Source organism: Ictidomys tridecemlineatus, chromosome 5, assembly GCF_052094955.1.
Source record: "Ictidomys tridecemlineatus isolate mIctTri1 chromosome 5, mIctTri1.hap1, whole genome shotgun sequence".
Lineage (NCBI taxonomy): Eukaryota > Metazoa > Chordata > Mammalia > Rodentia > Sciuridae > Ictidomys > Ictidomys tridecemlineatus.
Genome location: NC_135481.1, coordinates 84873388 through 84887093, shown reverse-complemented (window position 1 = coordinate 84887093; position 13706 = coordinate 84873388).

Genomic DNA, 13706 nt, shown 5'->3' with positions numbered 1-13706 from the left:
ATTGCCACCATTTACCTGCTTTTTCTTTCATTTTGCCACCTATCTGACCTCTGAGTGTACTGTAGAGTTTTCAGGCAATTGTTATATTCATGATTTCATTTATAGTCACAGCAATTTTGTGATTAAGTCGATTTTCCCATTTGCAGTTGAGCATGATGGAGCAGGGGATAGGCCAAGGGGCCAAATAACAAATTCAGTTCAAGATCCCTTGATGTTGTATCTATTTCTGTACCTGCCGTACAGAACCCATGCTGTGCAGTAGGAGAAGGCACATAAAATCCGAGCTGGAAATTTTACTCTTATGTCTTTTTCTCTCTGTTTTAGTCACTCCTCAAAAGAATTTAGCTTAATGTCTTTAAGAACTATGTATTTGGATTCAGAATAACTTGACCTTTAAATTCTATTTCCAGGAATCTGATGCTAAAATATCATGCAAAATAAAATAGGCCCTATGAATAAAAACAACCAAAGAAGCCGTCTTTGTAATGAAGTAGAATTTGAAGCATTCTAAATTTCCACTCATAAAGTATTGGATAAACATTGGTGAGAATACACCACACAGCCATTAGAAATATATATGAAGACATAACAGGACAGTGTTAATTGAAGAAAGTGAGATATAGCACAATATAATACAAAGTATACTATTACAAGCATTTATTTAAAATAAAGATAAAATAGTGACAATAACATTTCTTTGACTCTAGTAATGTAGGTAATATTTCCTCTTTCAACTTTTCTCTAATTTCAGGATTTTAAAAATAAAAGTAATTGAATAAAAGGGATGGTCAATGAAGAAAAATTATTCAGAACCCAGGAGAATACCTATTGCAGAAAAAAATTTCCTAGAACTTAGTATAGTTTTTGTTTGTTTGTTTGTTTTGTTTGTTGCAATACTAAGAATTGAACTCAAGTGGTCTGACATTCAGCTACATCCTCAGCCCTTAGTACAGCCTTTAAAAAATCCATACAAAATCCTTTATCATTAGTGCAAAATAGTTGTGCATAATAGTGAGATTCATTATGACCTGTTTGTGCATGTGCATGACATAATTTGTTCAATTTAATTTCCTACTAACTCCTCTTGCCCTCTCTCCCTTCCTGTCCATGATTCCTCTTCCTCCATCTTACTGGTCTCCCTTCTATTTTCATGAGACCTTTTATCCCCCTTCCTTTCTCTCTAACTTCCATGTATGAGAGAAAACATAAGACCCTCAAATTTCTAAGACGGACATATTTTGCTTAAGATGATACTCCCTTGTTGCACCCATTTTTCCTGCAAGCAACATAATTTCACTTTTCTTTATCACTGAATAAAATTCCATCGTATATATATACCACATTTTCTTTATCCAGTTATTTTTTTGATGGTCACTTGGGCTGGTTTTGTAACTTGGCTATTGTGAATTACACTGCTATAAGTATGTAATATAAGCTTTTTAAAATGAGCTAAGTGGAAGAGGGAGAACAAAAACTATGTAGAAACCAAAATATATTCAAATATTTAAAATGGAACAAAAAGGTTGTGAGACAGTTAATGGGTCAGTTGGGAAAGAAAAGGTCTATTTTTCAGAGGAAAAAAAGTTACATTTCACCCCAACATATTTCTGTACTGTGTAAATTCTATTATCTAACATTGATGCTGATTCTCTGTGAAGAGACATAGACAACCTAAAAGAGATACCAAAGGGTTTTACTTTCTGTCTCTAATTTGGCTTTTAGTGTTGACCTGACTATACTCTGAGAAAGATTTTAAGATTTTATAAATGAAATTTAAATAAATGAATTTTTGCAGAGTTCTTAGAAAATTGTCTGGAACAGAATAAGCACTATTTAAGCCTTTGTTATATAAATAGTTTACTTTAGAGTAGTCTGACATGTTGCATTAAAAAGTTTTAAAAAAAACAACTCCTACTCCCTGAGTACCAGAAATTAACTTATAAACATTATGCCTTCTTTCTATTTCTTAAGAAAAAAACTACAAAATTTAAAAGGAAGAAAGCAAACAACTTTTTAAATTTTGTTTCATTAGACTAAAAGAAGTAAAAATGGGTATATTCCAATTTGAATTTTTAAAAATGAGCAGGTAAACTGTCTTTAAAGCTACTGTAAATTGTCAGCTTAATAATAACAAAGAATATGTATGGCTATTTATTCTTTATGTTCAGTAAAAATATATAGTTACTATGGCAACTACCAAATCTCATAGTGTGTGTGCTACCTCCATGATCACTTTTTATTATAGAGATGAGTAATATATCATCTGGGTTCTGGCACTAACTACTTTCAAATGCCTTAAAACACACATGGCTGGTGCACATATTCACTATTTTTGACTCCCTTAGTTCTCTGACATTAACTATACCTTAAATTTTAACAGCTTTGCATTTCAGATATAGTCTGAATATATAACCATGTATAGCAGATCTAAGAATTGTAAAATTAGAATCAACATCTCTGATTTCTCAATGATTTTGGTTGAGTTTCTATGAGCTCTACAGAAATACATGAAAGGAAGCTTTTTTTTTCCTAAAAAATTTAAAGTGAAGTTCCATTTAAAACAATTAAATCTACAGAAAACATACTCCATAATTTTCAAAAGAAAGAGAATCAATTATAATTTGTTTTAGAAATTAACCAATGCACTCTTTCCAAGTCTCTGATGATACTCCTGATACATTTATGCAGGGTCAACTTAAGTAGAATATGGCAGTGCAACATTTGTTCACAGTGTCTTGTAGATTAAATAGTTTCAATTCCTCATAAGAATCTATACTTTAGAAAGTCCTGGGAACAGGAACCAATGTCCCACTAAGGTGATTTAGCTGGTGCTTACAAAGAACATTGATTCATGTTTTGTCTTGTCTTCTGGGCTTCCTCTGGAAAAACTCAGAAAGGGGATAATTCTTTCTGAAAATCTCACCAAGTAAATAAAAAGACCTAGACTGTCAGGGTCACTGATAAGACCCTGTTCCTAAGAATTTAATCCAACTGAAATATGGTAAACTTCTTATTCTCTTCCCCCAAACAATTAAAATAGGAGTTACAAGGAGTGAAATGAAATGGAAATTACACAAATTACAAAATGATTTTAATCATTAGAGATGCCTAATGGTTTTGAGTTGTGCCACTCTTTTGTTTGATTTTTTTGACCTTGCCATGAAGACAGAAGGGCTTTATTGCATTTAATTTTTAATGAAACTGAATTTAAATTAAATTACTGTTACAAAAAGTTAATGGCATACCTTCAGATAATTGTGTATGCCCTTCACTGTTGCAAAACCAAGGTCAGGAATCAGTATTAATAAGACAATATTTTGTTATGCCAAACTTCCCAGTTTTCTTCAGTGTCAATTTATTGCTATACCTATTCATTTGTCCCTGAAAAAAAATTTTCCTGTCATTTTACTATTTACCTGTGTTGTGTGTGTGTGTGTGTGTGTGTGTGTGTGTGTGTGTGTGTGTATAGAACAAGGTGGGGATTCCATCTTCAGAAACCTACTCATATACTCACAAAACTTGCATTATTCTGTAGTTAAGCAATGTTTTACAGACCCATAAATTTTAGGAAAAAAAGGAAAAAAACAGCATCTAAAATATAGAAAGTCCTGGAATACAATTGCTTATGGCTATGAAATATTTAAGTAAACTCTAAATTATTAGACAAATGTAGTAAAAAAATAAATGTATGAAATTCTGAAAGAGAAAATGCTATAGGCTTTTCAAATGATCCACTAGACATTGGTAGGGTTTATATTATTTTGTAAAGTTTCTTTTTACTAAGGCTTCTTGAGGTTGAAATAAGAGGAATGAGACGAGGATTAAAAAGTCAAGATGGATAAATAAGTACAAAAGAATGTTGAATGAAACTAGATGGGAAAGTATTGCACACACACTAAAGAAGTGAGTGGGGATAATCGTCATCAGTTAGGGGCAGGCGTGAAGGTTGTATGTGTGCAAGAAACACAGGAAGGCACCATGGAGTCACTAATGGGCCTGAGGACAGAAACATCAAAACAGTCATCAATCATATTTTCACTAGAAGTATGTTGAGAAGAGCAGCTGAAAACAGGAGGGATCTGCCCTTCCCAGTCCTGGCGGAATGCAGAGCAGAGAACTAGGAGGGGCAAGAAGGCTGAGGCAGGACAGCACCTGTGACTCTCAGGGCTCCATTCCAGGATCAGGTCCCACACTGAGCAGTGACATGAGTGATAGAATAATACAAGAAGAGGAATAGAGATAAGAGAACCAGATGAATAAATGAAAATCTAGACCTGTGCTGCCAGCGAAGTAGCCATGTAGTATTGAGCACTTGCATTGATACTAGTCTGGTTGAAATAAGCTGTGAGTATAAAATATACATCATATTTTGAAAATTTCAAATAAAAGTATAAATTATCATGAATAATTTTAAAGTATTTGATTTGGGTTGAAGTGATAATGTTTAGGTAAATTAGATTGTACAAAATGTGTTACTAAGTTAATTTCGCCTTTTTCTATTGTTTTCAAAGTGATTAAAATTTAAATCACCATTTTGCCTAGTAGTTGTGACCATCTTTGAACTTATATTGGAGAAGTTGGTCTCAACCAGAGTTAGTTAAACTGTGGTTTGTGGGTCAAATCCAACCTACCATTAGTTTTTGTAAACAAATGTCTAGTTAGAATATACTCTTTCTCATTTGCTTAATTATTTACTGTAGAGATGGTAGAGTAGAGTAGTTAGGACATAGAACATTTGGTATGCAGAACCTAAAATATATATTATCTGGACTTTTACAGAAAACCAAAATTAATCCCTAGTCTAGGCTAATAGAGGAAAAAAACAGCCAACAATATCCCCCAAAGCAAGCCAGCCTACTTCTGAACACAACACAACCAGCAGAAGAGAAACCTTTCCTGAATTCCATGTCATTTTAGAAACTTGGCAAAATTAATTTCACATAAAAATGAACAACACAGATGAACCAAAGTTAAATCCCATAAAATTATTACATAAAAAAGAGAAAAAATTAGAAGAATATCCCACATCAGAAAGACAAATCCTCCAGACAGAATCTGAAACTACTATATGAGAATGCACTCAAAGATATCAAAAAAAAAAATACAATACCAAAAAAACCCCACAAATCAGAATTAGAAATGTGCAGAAATCTATGACTAAATTCAGAAAATAATTAAAAAGAAAAAAGAAATCACCTTTGAAATAAAGACTGAACTTGAAAGAACATAAGGTTGATTAAATACAGCAAATAGTATCCCTTATAAGAAATGAAAAGCAGAAGAGAGGAACATTTAGAAATTAAAGTAAAAGGGGGAGATAAAGATGATTCAAATAAAAGAGAAAAAAAGTGACAAATGTTTACAATGAAGGAAAAAAACCACCATTACCCCAAAAAGTATACTATGGCTCTTGTATAGTCTGATATTCATTCAAGTCTGAGCTATGGGCTATAAAGAATATTTGGAACAAAGGCAATTTCATAAGGCCATCAGATTATTGATTAAAGTTTCTCACTCTTTTCCTAAATACTAATACCTAACAGAGACTAATACAATAGAAATGGGAATTTTAAAAGATCCCCAAATTATGAGGAAGACATTCAGTCTTTCAGCACAAGAAGACACTGTGTAATCTTTTAAAAAATTGATTTAATAGAAGCAAAGTATAGAGTAGTGGCTAATAGAGACTGGGGGTGGGTGGTGAGGGTCTGGAAGAAGAGACATTATTCCTAGGGTACAAAGTTTCAATTCAACAGGAGGAATATATTTTTGAGATCTATTTGGTGACTGTAGTCAGTAATAATATACTGTATGTTTAAAAATTACTGAGAACATTTTAAAATATGTGAGGTGATGGATATGTAAATTAGTTTGATTTAATCATTCTACATTGTGTATATATGCCAGAATATCACATTGTACCTTACAAATGTATACAATTATTATTTGTTCATTAAAATGTATGCTAATAATAATTTTGAAAGGTACCAAAGATAGGCAAGTAGACAGAAAGTCTTTGCCCTTAAAAAATATCTGGTTGTTTTTTAGACTCTATGCCAACATCTAATCGTCATAAGTACCTCATTTTCCTTCTGTTTTCTACTTTTGGTGTACAGAGATAGTCTTCCAAAATAATACAGCACTGGAGATATATGAGTAGGAGATAAAATTAAAAATTTTAAAGATCTGTTGTCAAATAATGCAAATTGATTAAATGTTAGCATAAGATTGTGAAACTCTTCATCTTTCAATTCTCCAGCCCCTGCTCAGTAAAGGAAACTAACAGGGAACATATTGATTGCTCGTCAAACCAACGTCTACACTCATGGGATGGCAAGGTGGGTGTGGGGAGCTAGATGATGAGAAGGAAAATGAGGGAATTTAAAAGATAAAGGACTTTGGAAGAAGGGATAGGAGCAGGAAGAACACAAGGAGGACTACGGGACATATTTTCAGATTGTCCTTTTTGTTCTCTTTTAAATGCAATCTTATTTTTCAATGTTTCTTTCACATGTAACATTGATAACTGAATGCAAACTTTAGATTCTGAACAGTACAAAGCAGAGCATACTAACAATTCTTTTAATCCAAGCATTAAACTTTTAATAGAATGTTACAATTTAGAGTCAGAAAATATTTTAGAGATAATAAAGAAATACAATTCAATCCTTATTCCTAAGAAACATCATTTTATAGGCTAATATATGGAGAGTGAGAGTCAAGCAACTTGCACTTAGCCTTAACAGAGTAGGTATAAGAGTTTATGTCCCCAAATCACAAAACAAACCCCTTAATTAATGCTAAGATCATGTTAATTTCTTCAACAATTACAGGACTCATAGAGTGTATGGTTAACTAAAAATGCCCTTTTTCCCAGTAACTACTTTTAGCTATTGGTTTCGTGTTTACTTAAATTAAAAATATACATTTTGAGTGAAAAAAAAACCACACATTTATATCAAGCGCTGAATCCCTTGTCTGCAGAGCTTTACAAATTCAATTATACTGTAAAATAACACTTGAAGCAGATACATTCATTTATACTAATAGGTTAGTCAACATTGTATTTGGTGCAAACATGGCATTGTGATAGCAAAGTGTTTCTATTGCTATCTCAATTTTAGGAAAATGCCTGTGTATCCTTACCTGTCTATATATGTATGCACATTCCACTTCATTTAGAGAGAACACACATGGGAAAAAAATGAATCCTTGTATTATTGTCCTTTTTCCACACTAAAACCCACAAATATAGCTGTATAAGTTTATACAGCTAACTGTGAACTAGAACAAATTTCTCTGATTCCAAATAAATTCTCAGGTGCTTCTAAAAATTACATGCTAGTGTGAAGTCTATTAAAATATAACAAATGATATAGTAAGGCTATACCATAGCATGCCATGTAAACATGCTCAAACCTCAAAGAAGTATTGTGCAACTTGGGCCTATTTTTTTTTTTTAAATTTGGCCCAGATACCTAATATCTTATAAATACATTTGAAGAACCTTGTATATCTTTTCTAATTCGCTTATTTTATGTCCCTTCTCAAAGGTAATTGTTTTCCTAGATTTGGAGTTTATCATTCATTTCCAGGAATGTTTTGTACATTTACATTCAGCAGTTTTAAAACATACTTAAGTACATGTTTTTAAAATATTTATGCATGGTATCACCATTTACATAATATTTTTCAGCTTAAGTGTATTCACGCTATATAGGTATTAGTTATCCATGGTGACACATATGACACAAACTCATTCATTTGACCTGGTGCATAATATCACTTTTAGTAAATTAATTTATTTATTATTCTATTAATGAACATTGAGATGTTGGCAATGTTTCCCTATTATGAACAAAGTCACAAGTGAATACTCCTCTCATTTTTCTAGTATATCCCTAAATCTATTATGTTATGTTTAAACATCCATATTTAAGCTTTCTGGGTTGTAGGGCATGAACAAATTTAATTTCTTTGGAAATGGTCAAATTGCTTTCCTAATTGGTTTGACAAACTAACACTAAATGCTTACATTCTTTGCTCATACAGTCAGTCCTTCACAAATATGGGTTCTGTATCCATAATTCAACCAACAGTGAATGAAAAAAAATAATTGTAATGATAATTTTGAATACCTGAAATAGGAGGAACAGTACCTCTGCTCTTAATGTAGAAATAAAATTGGTGTCTCCTTTGTGGTAATAATAAATCTAAATAAAAAAGAGTAGCCAATATCATGGAGAACACTGAAATGGTAAGAAACACAGTGAGTTCACTTGTCACTAGTTAAGAATAAGTATTGGTGGCAAAATAGAAGTATGAAAACATTTGAAGTATACCACACAGATAAAAATAACAGATCACATGCTTTCTTGAATGAGTGATTATATCAAATTGAAAGAAAGACAATAATGAGGAGCAATAACAGTTCTAAACATCTGAGTTACACATGTCTGCAGTGTCTCTAACATAATGATGACACACTACCAAATCTATCCATGATTTCACTTTTAAAATCAGGAATTTGCTATTATAATCATTTCAAGATACTTGAAGGATGATATCTGAATAGAATAGATAATATAAAGAAAATTATGCAGACAAGTCTTTGAACAGTTAACAAGGTAAGGTGTGAAAAAATTGTTTAGGCTAAAACTTGTCTAGAATATTGAGTTAATGTGATGGCATTTTCCAGCATATAAATGCTGAAGAATGCTATACTTTATTCAGAGCACTTGTGAAAACTCCTTATTTTGGTTTATGCCTTTCCCATTTCCTAAACTGCCTCTTCTAAGCAGAGAAATGTGCCTATGTAGTCTATATCTTTATTCCTTATATACTCATTGTGAAAAACATATATTGAAAATGAAAAAAAAATGGGAATAAATCCACAATTATGCATGGACACACATACACAAGCCTTCTCTTCTGTTCTTTCTTCTCTCTCAGAGGGATCATACAGAAGATGTGTGCTCCCATTTATTGATTTGTTTTGTTTTTGGTACTGAGGTACTAGTGATTGAACTCAAAGGTATTTTACCACAGAGCCATTTTATATTTTTTATTTTGAGACAGGGTCTCACTATCAGTGTGTCAATCTTAAATAACATCATAACAAGGAAGGGAATAAAATTATTTGAAATTTTTGAAGGATTCAATGCCTTGCTAAATAGGAATGGGTCTAAAAAATTTTTAAATATTCCAAACTGGTACGATGTCCACAATGGATATAAGAAGAGGTACCTGGTATCTTTGATGATCTTGATAGCAATGGAATCTTTTCTGAAATAAGTTTATGGTGTGGGTGAAATGTTTGTCTTCATTTCTTCAGATTTAATAGTAATTTTAATATAAATATATCAAAGTTCAAATGCTTTTTAAAATTTTTTAATTATCCTATATTTGTCTTAATTCCATATTACATTAAATGATTTCAATTACCAGCACAAAGGAGTACTTAGTAATTGCCTGACTTAAAATTTTCACATTTTTACAATTAAAAGTTAGAAAGTGGGTGGAGAGCTCATTTTTTTTCAGTCATTTGTCTTTAGTTATAAATATTTATAACTTCTGGCATAGAATGTGAAATGAACAACCACCGACTTTGAAAGTAATGAGCTTCACAAGGCTTGCAGATTACCAAGAACAATTTTAAAATCATCTCTGATTTGAAAAAATCATTCCAACATTTAATATAAAGTAGTTTATCAATGTTTTCTAATTTTAGAAATGTTCAATAGGATTCTAGAACAGTTCTGTCCTAGCTCTGTCACTAACAGTAGATTTTAGGAAAATGAGTTTGTGTTTCTGTCTTGAGTGTACAGATTTGTGTTCCCATGATAGTACCATTTGGTTGTGGCCAGTGCTGGGTACTATATGACCAAGGCTTCACTTCTGTTCTTTCTTCTCTATCAGATGGATTATACACAAGATGTACTCACATTTTACTTCACAGTTTACTCTTAAATTCATTTTATCCAATTTCTGAAGTCTTTTTTAATCACATCAATGAAATTAGCCATATAAATACCTTATTTCCATTTGTTCCCCAGGTTTACATACTCATCTGAGAAAAATCCCATTCCCATTTCTCCTTAGCTTTTCCTCCTCCATTTTCTTCTTCTGCCCAAACAAATCTAATCTAATCTGGTAATGCATAGGGTTTTCTGGATCAAGGAAATGGAAAGCTACTCATTATAAAAACACAAACAAATAAAAATTACAGAATCAGAGCTACTGCTTTCTGTCACCTTGGCTATATCCAAGAAGTCTTTTTTATATGCTTCAGTATCTTTTTTTTTCCTGCTCCACTTATTTATTCTCTTTCCAATCACTCAGTAAACATTTTTTTTTTGAGCTCTCACTTTGAATGACACAGTGGAAATGCAGTAATAATTAAGGTACAGCTCCTGACTAAAGCAGAGAAAAAATATAATAAGAGCTCATTTTCTTTTCTTTTTTCCTTCCTTCCTTCCTTCCTTCTTTCCTTCCTTCCTTCCTTTCTTCTTTTTTTCTTTTCCTTTCTTTCTTTCTTTCTTTCTTTCTCTTTCTTTCTTTCTTTCTTTCTTTCTTTCTTTCTTTCTTTCTTTCTTTCTTTCTTTCGATATGCTTTAGATATGTTGTAGATGGACACAATACCTATATTTTATTTATTTATATGTGGTGCTGAGAATTGAACCAAGTGACTCATACATGCTAGGTAAGCGCTCCACCACTGAGCCACAACCCCAGCCCATAAGGGCTCATTTTCAACATTGTAGACTTAAATACATTTACTGTAGTAGTACTGTTTAATCATTTATTTCAGAACAAGTAAGATTTACTTTTTTATACAGATTGAATAGGCTGTGCCACAATTGACAAATGGTTACATGAAAAAAATTTATATAATATTGTTTTTATAGGAAAAAAGTAGTCTGAATTTTTCAATCTGCTACTTAAAGATGTGGTTGTTTTATATGTATTCTGGTTGGAATATTATGTTGAACTTTAAAATGTAGTTTTTCTGGGGAAGTCTCAAAATATCTCCATTTCACTGGGTCTTGTTTGTTCGTATTGTGTCTTCTTTTAAAAATGATATGGAAAAGTTACGAATGTAACAAAAACATACAATATAAACATGGCCAAAGAGAGAGAGAGAGAGAGAGAGAGAGAGAGAGAGAGAGAGAGAGAGAGAGAGAGAGAGATTAGAAGAAATGTAAAGGAAAGTTGAAAGGCAAACCTGGAGTGGGATGGGGGACAGGTCAGCCAACCCAGGAGTAGGACATGACTGCTGTCAGAGTTGCTATGGTGGCAGGGGGCAATAGAGGTGGGGAGGATTTGGAGGATTTGTGCCTCTCATAAGTGGCTGTTTGAAAGTGAACTTAGGGGTTAAGAAACTTGACAACTACATCAAAGTTAGCATCCTTTAAAAAAAAAACTTAGAAGACTGAAAATAAATGCTTAAACAGAAAAATCACACCTCTACCTAGAAGTGGGTTTCAGAATAAAGTATAGAAAAATTCAGGAGACAGTCTTAACAAATCATTTGTGATTCTTTGTGACACAATGTAGTTGTTTCTTTAGTTCCCCAAATTCTACTACATAAAGGTAAGATGATTGGGGGCTGGACAATTTTCAAAACAGATAGCTCCTAGTAGCTAGCTAGCATAGATTTTAAAGATTTTATAAATTTGGGCATTATATTAGAATATATAAAATGTCACAGAGTAGCTCAAAATGTAGAACTATCTGAGATCATTGGAAATAAAATGAATTTAAAAGGTAATCTGAAAATATATGGCTTAATTTTCCAATAGATTAAGCAATTATTTCCAACAAAGATAGTAAGGACATTTTAGGGGAAAGCAGGTATATCATCAGTAAATGAGGTGATCTTCAGGAGTTGAAAAATATTCTTGTCAATTAATCATGAGATAATTAATTATTTGCATTTTATAATGGAAAAAAATTAAGTGGTAAAGAAAAAAAGGCACAGTGAAAGGTAAGCCAGGAAACGAGGTTATCGCTCTGGTTGTACATGCACTCCATATTTTCTGGTTAGTTGATTGTTCCATGTCTACATGTGTAATAGTTAAACCAAAATTGTCTATAGTTTTAAATAACTCTGCTCTCTGTTATGGACAGTTACAAATCTTGTGGTGACAGAAATTTAAAGTATTGGTTTCTTCCAGTTTCATACCTGTTTCAGAAAAGCTGTTAGTTGGAAAGCTTTAATGAATTTTTGGTGTTAAGTCAAAGACATCAAGTTTATAAATTGAGTCACATGTTTATACACGACTTCCCTTGGCTCTTGATGAGCCATATTGGAATGCATTTTATTCAAGCAAATCACCTTTTTATTAGAGACAGAATTCCTAATGTGCATAATGTTCCTTAGCTTTTAATATATATTTCATACTGTGAATATATTATTAAATGCAAATAAGAGCATTTAATAAAAGCATATTATATAAGCATGACTCTGGATTCCTCTGAAAACTTTTCAAATTAATTTTTAAATGGTTTGCTTTTGTCAAAATAAAATAGGGTTCATTTTGAAATATGATGTTCATATAAAATGAAATAAATCCCTAAATATATGTTAAAAGTCTTAATTCCTAAGTCTTAACTATTTCCTTTTCCTCTTCACTTTAATAAATTTATAAAAATTAAAGTCAACTACACAAATGACAAAAGACCTATGCTGAAATTATAGAACTCTCATAAACAACAAACAGAAAAAGTGGAAGAAGAATATTTAATAGTTTTAATTTTCCAATTGTACTACAAAATAATTCCACTTAAGATTGTTTTTGAACAATCAACAGAAATATATTCAAATAAAGGAATCATTTGAGGAGATAATAAAACATTAAAGATCAGTGTTAATTTTTTTCACATCAGCAGCGTGTTCCTTTTTAAATTTTTTATTCAAAAATACTGCAATCGTAAATGTTTCTGCTAGAAATTAATTGTTAAACATTGACAAAGACTATATTCTAGCTGGATATTTCTATTAATAGAATTAAGAGAACTAGAACTTAATTGGGGAAAATTTATTATGAGTGCAATCAGTCAACAAATATTTATTGATCTGTCAAATTATTAATACTGAATTAGTGCATTTCAATTTAGGGAAGAGAAGAGACTGAAATAGTAAGGGATGCAGGGTCTACAGAGTTAAGAAGAAACTAAGAGTTAGAACACAGAAAGATTTAGGAGGTGTTCTAAATAGTTAATAAATGTGATCTTGCTGAGATAGGATTAAGACCAAGTGTCGGAGGTGTCTACATTCACTGAAGTGGTTGGTGATTGTCACATTCCCATCTCTCACACAAAATTTTATTTCATCCCTGAAAACAACCCCCTTCATTAGTGAGAGTACAATTGCACTACTCGGATGTGGTTATGCAACTTTTCAATACCAAAAGCAGCATCACAGTTCCTGTTTTTCTTTTCCTTGAAAGGAGGTGAAAATCTGACAGCTCAAAATGAAGCAAAAATTCAAGATAAAACAGACACCATTTTGTGCCCACTCAGTCTTCTTTCCAGGGTCATACATGTGTAAGTAGCTGTTTGTTTATAGTCGAGACCTTCTGTGGGTAAAGCTGGCAGGATATCAAAGACATTTAGCATAGATATTTCATTTTCAATGCATGTGTCTATTTTTTTCCCTGTTGATGAACCAAATATAACACATGCCGATGATTTTTAGGAATTTA